This window comes from Lygodium microphyllum, chromosome 16, assembly GCF_053477565.2.
Source record: "Lygodium microphyllum isolate KBCC chromosome 16, Lygodium_microphyllum_v1.1.10, whole genome shotgun sequence".
Taxonomy (NCBI): Eukaryota; Viridiplantae; Streptophyta; class Polypodiopsida; order Schizaeales; family Lygodiaceae; genus Lygodium; species Lygodium microphyllum.
The window spans coordinates 121,968,995-121,980,102 of NC_141150.1; the positions used below are offsets into that span (position 1 = coordinate 121,968,995).

General features: G+C 37.7%; 1 pseudogene; it reads left to right on the forward strand.

Annotated features, from left to right (window-relative positions):
- The first annotated feature begins 502 nt into the window (after positions 1-502).
- On the forward strand, positions 503-8,202 carry LOC148023329 (uncharacterized; annotated as a pseudogene).
- Positions 8,203-11,108: the final 2,906 nt, after the last annotated feature.

Genomic DNA, 11,108 nt, shown 5'->3' on the forward strand with positions numbered 1-11,108 from the left:
TAAGAGGGCCCCGTTGGTCAATTCGGCATAGCGATGCCTAAAGCTACCTCTTAGCCAGTAGGTCTCAGGGGATATTGAGATGTTTCACCCACACTCCTTGACTGAAGCAATCTCTTTAGCACTAAATAGTGAAAAGAAACTTAGGGGTAGTCACATGAAGCAAGAGCATCAAAATTTTAATCAAGGCAAGAGGCCTGCTTCGTCTTTTATGGGTGACAGGTATAATAAATTCAAGCATCCCTTCTTTAAAAGAGAGGAATCACAACCACACTCTTGGGAGGACAAGAAAGCAAAGGTCGTCAACAACAGCCAAGGCAACCACAATGGTTTTAACGGTCAAGGTGCTCATCCTAACTTCAAGAAGACCAATGGCACTTCCAACCAAAGGGTCGAGGACCGCTTGAAGAGGGTAAAGTGCTTCAATTATCATCGCCTAGGACATTATGCAAATAAATGCACAATGAAGAAAGAAGAAAAAGCTCACCCTCCTGCTCAAGTCAACATGGTCGAAGATGAGCCTATCCTAGAAGAAGAAGCGGATTTGGAAGACAACGAGGACTACGATGATGATTACGATCCAAACTATGAGGGTAATGATGATCAACCGAATGAAGGTAACCCTAAACCCTCATCCATTTCACCTTACACTCTTTTAAAAATCAAAGGTATCGTGCAAGGAAAAGAAGTGAGTATTTTTTTTGATGATGGAAGTAGCCATGATTTTATTTCGAATTGCATTGCTAAATCTCTTAATCTACCTCTTACATCATCTGGATACAAAGTTAAGACTGCTTTCAATAACCAAAAGTACAATTGCACTCAACAAGTGGAAAACTTAAAGATTTCAATTGAGAACTCTCAAGAGCGTACTTTTCTTGTTGCTCCATTGCATGGGATAGATATCATCTTAGGAATGCCATTTTGTCATGAATTAAATCCTAAGATTGATTATAGCAATCGTTCTCTTACTTTCATGTATGAAGGTCATCAAATTTGTTTACATACTGCATTTGAAAGTGAAGATCAACCATTATTATCTCACACTCAAGCTAAAAGGGCCATTCGCAAATGAGATAAAGCATTTCTTGTGTACATTAATGAACTATCTGCTGCACAAGAATCACATTGTAATGATGCACAAAAAGAGTTTCTTGCTCAATTTCAAGAGTGTTTTATGCATGATTTACCGCTGGTTTACCTATGTCTCAACCTGAGGACCATAGCATAGAGCTCCCTATCACGTAAATCCTCTTGAACAACAAGAGATTAAGTCTCAAGTTCAAGAGCTACTCAACCAAGGGCTCATAAGACCAAGTAGTTCACCATATGGGGCACCCGTTCTCCTTGTCAAAAAGAAGAATGGTACATACCACATGTGTATAGACTACCGCGCATTGAATAAGATCAGTATCAAGAATAGGTTTCCTATTCCACGCATAGATGATCTATTGGACAAGCTTAAGGGGGCCACCACTTTTAGCAAGATGGATCTAAAATCGGGATATCACCAAGTGAGGATGACTAGTGAGGATATTTATAAGACTGTGTTTCGTACACAAACCGGTCATTATGAATTCCTTGTCATGCCGTTTGGCTTGACAAATGCACCGGCCACCTTCACAGGAACACAATAAACATCTTGCTAAAGTGTTCCAATTACTCAAGGAAAATCAACTTTATCTTAACCCAGAGAAAAGTACGTTTTTCCAACAAGAAATTGAATACCTAGGTCACATAGTATCTAAGGAAGGGATAAAGGTTGACCCAAAGAAGATACAAGCTATCAATTCATGGCCAAGACCCAAAAACTTGCATGAACTTCGTTCTTTTCTTGGTTTATGTAGTTTCTACAGGAAATTTGTGCGCAATTTTTCATATAAAGCTCACTATCTTACCTTGTTGCTAAAGAAGAATACATCTTAAACATGGACTAAAGTGCAGGATTAGTCTTTTCAAGCACTTAAATACGCTTTAACACATGCACCAGTACTCCAATTACCTGATTTTAATCGTCCCTTCTTTGTGGTTGTTACTGATGCTAGTGGAAAAGGTTTGGGTGTTGTTTTAATGCAGGATAACCATCCACTTGCTTATGAAAGCACAAAATTTAGACCAGCACAGGTTAAGTATAGCACTTATGATAAGGAATTATCTGATGTAGTGTATGCACTTAAAATTTGGAAGCATTATTTGATGGGTACTGACTTTGTTATAAAAACTGTTCATCAAAGTTTAAAACATTTATTCTCACAGCCATTGATTTCAGATAGGCATATTAAGTGGGCCGCATTTATTCAAAGTTTTCAACCAATTCTTCAATACCATCTTGGTCAGATGCTTTGAGTAGAAAGCCAACTCTTAATCACCTACTATCGGTCATTCATGGTGTTTCATTTGAATCTATGCGTGACACTTATGCACTTTATGATGATTTTAAGCATATTTGGACTCAAATGAATCAACCCAATGCACAATCAATTGTTGATTACTCTATTCAAGACAAATTTCTCTATTTTCAAAAGAAATTGTGCATCTCTAAACCATTTCAAAACCCTCTCATAGAGAAATTGCATAATCCACCTTATGCGGGCCATAGAGGTGTAGCAGCCACATTTCAAAATCTATCTCATGACTTATTTTGGCCTCTTATGAAACAAGATGTCAAATCCTTTGTTGTTGAATGTTTGATTTGTCAAAAGGTTAAGTCTACCATAAGCAAGAAGTTAGGGTTACTCCATCCACTCCCTATTCCCGAGAGACCTTGGGAACATATTTTTGTTACGTTGTTTCCTCTAATGATGCATAAGCATGACATGATTTGGACCATCATAGATCGTTTTAGCAAACATGCTTATTTCATTCCTTGTAATAAGAAATTTTCTGCACCTCAAGCCGCTAACTTATTTTTGAAGCATGTGTTCACTCACCATGGGTTACCTAAGGTAATAGTATCTGATAGAGATTCCACGTTTTGTAGTGCATTTTGGCAAACTTTATTCTCTGATCTAGGTACTACCTTAGACTATTCTACTACATTCCATCCACAATCCAATGGTTTGAGTGAGATCACTAATCGCACAATCATTGATTTGCTCAAATCTTATGTTCATACACAACCAAAAAGGTGGGATGACTACATACACATTTTGCAATTTGCATACAATAACACCACTCATTCTGCTACTAGAAAAGCACATTTTGAAATAGTATATGGTCACACACTCCCTACACCTATTACACGATTATCAAATACTATTCCCGCTGCTGCTAACAATTTAACTGTTGATTTTGATAAAATTTATGCTGATGTTCGTGCTGCCATTTCCCACTCACAAGAATTGTTTACTTGTCAAGCTAATAAGCACAAGAAGCCTTATCTTTTTAAGACAGGAGATTATGTGATGCTTCACATTCAAAAGCATCGTATCAAAAGTGTTGACACTAACCCCTTTGTGAAGCTAGCACCACGATTTTATGGACCTTTCAAAGTCATTCACAAAATTAATGATGTTGCATATCGTCTTGAATTGCCTAATCATTGGAAGATACATAATGCTTTTCATATTAGTCTCTTGAAACCTTTTAAGGGTACTGTTCCATCTCATCCTATATATGATGAAGCTCCTCAATTGGTGGATCAAGAGGAACAACTACTCCCTGATGCTATAGTAGACCATGAGACTACCACCACACGTGTTGGTTCTGTGCATAACCATTATCTTGTGACTTTTAAGAACCATCCTAGAGAAGATGCTAAATGGTTTCCCTAAACGTTTTTTCGTACTTATCCCGAACTTTTGGACTCTTATAATCACACACTAGATAGTTGTGAGTGAAGCAACTGAGGACAGTTGCTATCCTGGGTAGGAGGGATGTTACAGGGTGTTCATACCCTCCTAGTGTGTAACGTCCATGGTTAATGGGCGCTATACTCTTATGGATAGCTGGATTGAATTGATTGATTTGCTATCTGTTGTTGTGTATTAAATACTAATTGTGTGTGATGGACAACTCTAGGTTGGAGAGAGTGATAATGAAGTGAAGGGCAGGATCGGAACACATTTTGGACGGCTTACTAGCGGTCGAGATTACCCAGATTTTTATTACGACTATGGTTAATAGTCACTTGTAAATAAATATCCTAAGACGGTGCACTTGTAAATAACCTTGAGATAAACGGATAAGACATACAATAAAAATAGGAGCTTGCTTTTGGGATAAAAGCTCCTTCTTGTAAATAAAGAAGTCCCTTGTCGTGCACTCTAGTTTTGGCACAAAGGGCACCCTTTAATATATAAATACTCAAGATGGAAAGGGTGCCGCCATTGGAGGGGGAGATTGAACCCATTCTTGTGTTGATGCTTTTATTAGATCTTTTCCCTATGTTACACTCTATGCATGGAGATTTCAATTGTTATGCTTGATCTTTATGCAATCTTGTGTAAGTTTGTGCGTACTTGAGGGATCTTGTCCCTTTCAAAGTTAGTGAACTTAGAGTTTCCTAGAGAACTATGTAAATTTAATAGTATGAATTTTCTTACTCAGAAATTACCTCCTTGGAGTTTTTCACTCTCGGAAGGTTGACATACCCGAATTTGAGTAAGAAATGAAAGTTTCTCTTCCAAACTATTGTGGATAAGGAGAAAGAATGTAAGTGGAATTAGCAGGAAAGGAAAAAATGTGAAAACTTTCCACTCCAGGAGCACCCAATGGAGAAGAGAGAATGTAAGAAATTTAGGAAGTCCTCAAAAGAGGGGTAAAATGCATTTTTAGCACATTCTCAGCCAATCAAACAAAGAACTACAAGAAGAGAGGCGCCTCTTGTTGCTAAAATGAGCCCTACATAGTCACCTGGCCCTCTAGAGGCTAAAAAAAGCCCTACACAGTCACTTGGCCCCCTAGAGGCTATATAAAGACCCCCTACCTACATCATTGCCTAACCCATACGGAAGAGAAATCTTGTTTGGCAACCTCTATTTAATCATTTTTGCTAGTAGGAAAACGTAATTAATCATTTTTCGCTAGTAGAATATGTAAATTTTCTCTTTTATTTATTCAAACTAGAGAGTCTTTACTCTAGAAACATAAATACTCACTCCTCTTTACATGGATTATATATATATAAATTTATTTTTTGAAAAAAGGCTTAATTTTATTTTTAATTGAGAAGGTAGTGTCGTTATAATGATGAAATTTCGGGAAATCTAATTAAAGAGTTACTTTAGAAAATTGAGTAGGGAACTAGGAGAAGATAAATAGATGTGTAATTATGGAATTTAAAATTCTAAAATTAGTGAAAAAATAACATAGAATTTATGGGGAAATTAACTAAACACTTAATTAAGCTAAGAGGATTTGTTAATCACTTCCTCTCACTTAGTATAACCTAGGATAATTTTCCCCTTAATTTGTGAATTAAGAGTATAGAGAATTTTCTAATTTAATGAGTTTTTAGGAATAAATTTATTAGGGAAATTATTTAGAAGAGTTGGAAAATTATGAAATTTGGAACTGAGGCCTCTTAACACCTATAATATTGATTTGCTCCTTGGTGCTCAATATTGAAATAGACATAAGCTAGCTTGATCTCTATGTCCTTCTTCTCTTGTAATGAATTGATTCACTTGAGCCTTAGATTTGTCACCTTGATTCGCTTTAGGATTATATCTCACTATTTGAGATCCAACATTAGACTAACTTTCATTACCCTTGAATGCTCCTTGCGGTCCTCTAAATCCACCTATTTTTTGATGTGCTATTGCTAGAAGTTCCTTTGGGAAAGATTCATAAAATTCTAGAAGCTAGAGGATTAGTTCGATCTGAGAAGCCTTTATTGGGGTTAGGTTCTTGGTTAAAGTTCTTGTTAGGGTCCCAAGAGTTGTGAACATTTGAAGGATTTAGGTTTGAGGGTTGACGTAGATTAGGGTTTGGAGGACAATCTCTAGCACAATGTCTTGGATCAAGACAATTAAGGCACAAATTCTCTCTGAAGGCCTTCTCTTTAAGGAAAATAGGTAGATAAGTTCTCCAATTGAGGATTAGATTTGAAGCTGGAATGATTCCACTTAACATCCCAATTTGGTAGAGGTTCCTCCTTGCACTTCTTGGTTAAATTCACTTCTTACTCCATTGGCTTCCCACCATCCAATACATCTATGAAAGTAGCCAATCAAAGAGATTGCAAATGAGAATTCAATGGAGGGTTCAAAGCTACAATGAATCTAGCCACCTTGACTTCTTAAGTCATTCTTGGAGGTGCATATTACAATAAGATGAGGAAGTGATGATAATATCCCTCCAAATCATTAGGGGAACTTTGAGGTCATTTTTTTGCCTTTTAGCATGTAGAGAGAGGGTGCTCTTAGCCAATGAGAGGAGAGCTTACGCTATGGAATCTTTCTTTTTGAAAATAAGAAGTGCATTTCTTTTGCTAATTTTATTTAGGGGCAAATTCGTGAAAGGGTCTTTTTCATGTCAGAAGCTCACCTTTTTTCTCCTCTAGCTTTTCCTTTTTCACCCCCAAACCATCATGACAAATGTCGAGCTCAGCCTTCTCTCTTCATGAGGCCACCTACTTTCTTTAGAGCCAAAAGCGCCCCCCCCCCTTTCTCGCCATTTTGAATTTTGTTGTTCCCCCTTCTCCTTCTCTTGCTCATTCTTCTTCTTCATTTTTTGGCTATAGAAAACTATGCCAGATCTAAACGTCCTAGTACCTCCATTGAATATATATCCACATATAATACATTTGATATGCAGGAGGGTAGATGGATTCCTATTACCATAGCTAAGGGTAGTTGGATAACTATGCAACAAAATAGGATAAAGAAACATGTAACCACCAATCCATTCATTTTGTGTTGGAAAGGAAGAGTGAAGGATTTTAGACACGGCTCAAACATGAAGACAATCAAAGAGGTGCTGGTACAACATGTTTTTATGCATACCATCTTCAACCAAATACCTGGGATCTTCCTTTACACATGCCTAACTATAAGTTCTCTTTGCATGTTAAAACTGAAGTTAGATTTATGATTTTATAGATTTATAGCATTTAGCTTTTGATTTTGTAGATTTATATCCCTCCAACTTAGAGGAATGGCAGCCAGTGGAGTGTATTGTTGATATTATTGATGTTTTTCATGCCTCTGTTGGAGAGGAACTCTATAAAGGAAGAACAAGAGGGTCCCTTGCAGAGAATGGTGTGTTCTTTTATGACCATTTCTATGTCTCTCCTAACTCACAAGGATCATGGGGTTCTCTAACCAAGCTTCCACTTCCTGATTTTGGGTGTGAGGAGTGGCCTTTATCAAATTCTAGCACAAGTGAGTGCTATAGATGTAAGCTATTCAATGAACTTCAGAGATGTATGAAACCTAATATTGCCAGTAAACAGAGCAAAATTGTCCTCTTCATGCCCATCCTTGTGTTTGTAGACTTCTTCTCTAATATGCAAGCTAGAAGGTGTAAAACTTTGTTCTCAGTGATAAGCTTACAAGCAAAAAATGTTCTTCAGTTTGTTGATGAAGGCTGAGACACAAAAGTAGTTAGTGGAATCACATGTAAGGTGCATCAAGAGTCAATTTCTTGCAAGTATATGGTTGCTACACAAAACTTCATTTTGACATTTTATTATAGTAGATGGCACCATGTGGGTGGTGTCCTAATCCCTCTAGACCAAGACATGGAAGATTTTGGCGTGAATCTAGTCATTGATCTTGATTTGTGGCTCAACAATGAAGTTATCACTATTTTAAAGATAAGGGCCATGTGTACATTGTAACAAGTGAGACAGAAACTTCTAAATGAAGAAATTGAATTGCCAAAGTCATTTGCTTTCAAAGTGGATGACAAAAAGGCAAGTTTTTTTGACACTAACATTAATGTTCTTAACATTTCATACTAGCATGCATATCTTCTTACTTTACACTCTTTGCAGGTCTCTAAAAGGAGTGAAAGGAATATAAGATGCAAAGACATCCAAAATGCTGTTGTTTAAGTAATTAGGTAAAAGAAACATGAAAACATAATCAGATTGATTTCTTCAAAGACTTACATATCAAATTACTTTGAATTATATTTACAAGTGCAAACTTTTGTTTGCCTTTTCTGTAGGAGATTACATATCTCGGATTAAGAAGGTTGCTGGAGATTACTATCAAGGATTTACAAAATGCTGGAGATATACAAAAAACTTCCACCTAAATGTAACCCAAAAGGGAAAATGGATGTACAAAGTATTTTTTTAATGAGAAGAGTCAATCTATTTCTTGTGTCTTGGACTCATCCTGGTAGAGGCAGGTATTGGCTTTGAAGGGGTGATTGGTGGTGTTCTCTCTTCTGCCTTTCTTGCTTTCTTCTTTTGCTTCACCTTCTTATCCTTCTTCTCCTCCTCTTTCTTCTCCTCCTATTGTTTTTTCTTCTCCTCCTCCTCTTCGTTGTCCTCCTCCTTCTCTTCCCTCTCCTCTTCTTTGTCCTCCTCCTTCTCTTCTTTCTTCTCCGCTTCTTTCTCTTCCTTCTTCTCTTCTTTCTCCTCCTTCTTCTCTTCTTTGTCCTCCCTCCTCCTTCTCTTCTTTCTCCTTCTTCTTCTCTTCTTTCTCTTTCACCTCTTCTTTCTCCTCCTCCTCTTCTTTCTCCTTCTCCTTCTTCTCTTCTTTCTCTTTCTGCTTCTTCTTTCTCCTTCTGCTCCTCCTCCTTCTCCTCCTTCTGCTCCTCCACTTTCTCCTCTCTAGCCTTTCTGGATTTCCTTGGAGTCCTTGGCTTCTTAGGAGTAGGGACCTTCTCCTTCTCATCCTGCTCCTTGGAGGTCCCTGCCGTCCCTTCTCTTTTTCTGTTTCTCTTCTTAGATGGTTTTTTCTCTTCTTTTGGCTCCTATAGAGGAAAATTATTCACAACCATCGTTACAATGATTCTGGCTCTTACAAGCCAGACTTGTGTATCATTGTAACAATCCAAGGAAAACTGGCCAAAACAAGAAAAGGGGATTAGAAAGTAAGAGGGTTGTAAAAATAAGTGTAGAATTTTTTTACATTACAAAAGAGGTGGATTGAAATAGTCACTTTAATATTCTTCTGTTCATTGTCATAAATGAACTTAATCATCCTCTCAGCATTTATAACAACCCTCCCTCCATCCACATGAGTGTGAGTCAGATTGGATTGGACACTGCATGAATAAGGAGAAATTAGACTACTCTTAAGAAAGGCAGAAAACCATGATTGTATAACATAACTAAGAGATCAAGGTACCTTGATTTGGTCATGCTCAACTGTAGATAAGATTGGAGGCATTGGTGGACAACTCTCCAGAAGCTGCATGAATCTCATTGCACATCTATACAAAACACTTTTATATTGTTCTGTTCATTGTCATAAATGAACTTAATCATCCTCTCAGCATTTATAACAACCCTCCATCCACATGAGTGGGAGTCAAATTGGATTGGACACTACATGAATAAGGAGAAATTAGACTACTCTTAAGAAAGGCAGAAAACCATGATTGTATAACATAACTAAGAGATCAAGGTACCTTGATTTGGTGATACTCAACTGTAGATAAGATTGGAGGCATTGGTGGACAACTCTTCAGAAGCTACATGAATCTCATTGCACATCTATACAAAACAAAACAATCAATGTATTAGAAATTAGTGGTTGACCTAATATAGTATTTGAGGTAACCATAGTGAAGGTTTTATGAAATTGCTTACAATTTTGCTATACCATGTGATCCTCTCATAAAATTGAGATAAAAACATTTCTTGTCAACTATGTCTATGATAATAAGACTCCAATGGCTTCCGTAAATCATTATTAGTGGTAAATGTTAGATTCCAATGGCTTCTCAAAAATCTATATCAGTCTTGTAATTATAGAAGCTCTGGTTAAAAGGACTTACCCTTCATTATAGGGCAGTAAGACCACTTCAAGGGTCTCCATATCAATTTTGGCCACCCAGTGCTTAAATGAAGCAACCTCAGTGTCCATCCTCCTGAGATACATTGATATGGAGGGATCAATAACCTCCACCTTTTGTTGCACTCCTAGCTGGAAACTATGCATCATTATCCTTCAAGAACATAGACATTCAAATAAGATGGGATTTTGATATTGTGAAATAAAAGAATAAAAAATATTTAGCATAAGACTTCTCCTACCTCAATGATGCTAGCACAATGGTGTCATTGATGTCCCTAAGTAGTGTCAGACACTCATGGTCCAAGACAATGTAGTCCTCTCTCTTCACAATATCATCTGGAGGGAAGGCAACTACAAGGAATCCATCGGCATCAACTTTGGTGAAAAGTACCTTCATTTCCTGCTCTAGGTAGGCTAGCTACTCTTCACTCTCCTCCATTGCCTTTCTCTCTTCTTCCATCCCCCTCCTTGCATCCTGCTTAGGTTTGCCTCTTATGTCCCCCTTCCTCATCTTTGTACTTGACCTCCTCCTCATTGGATTTTTTATCCTCTGGCTTTGGTTTCCTCCATGGAGGTATATTCAATATGTTGAAGGTCTTTCATCCCTGAATGGTACGGGCTCAAGAAATTTACTAAATCCATACATCAGTCTTCTAAGGACAACCATGTCCTTATCCATAGAGTGACTCTGTGAGCATGGGCAACACAAATGTAAGAGTCCTGGAAAAACTCAATGATGAAATCTTCAGCTGCCTCCTAGAGACAATCAAGGGCTGATCTCTACCATCTCATGGAAATACTCCTCTGGTCACAGATCTGCCTACATAGCCTTTGGAAAGGTAGCCTTGGTATTGCAAGGTTCAATGCTTTCACTGCCCTCCTTATCTCTCTAAGGGAGGTGACATACTGTTTGAACTTTCGCTTTGTCATGGGTGGCTTCTTCTTTTCCTAGCTCTAACCCTTGTATATCTTGGCTGGTATGCCTCTAGGGTCAACCTTTTCCTTCCTTGCAGTTTGCTTGGTTCTAGCCATAGCAAAGAAGTGTTGATGAGCTATGCGAAATCAGTTCGCAAGGAGATAGAGGTGCCCTTCCTAATTTGTGCATCTTATCAATGTGAAAGAATATATCTAAAAGAAAAGGAGGTAAAGAATAGCAATGTAAGTGGCAAAGCTTAGCCTTGGGGAAGAAAA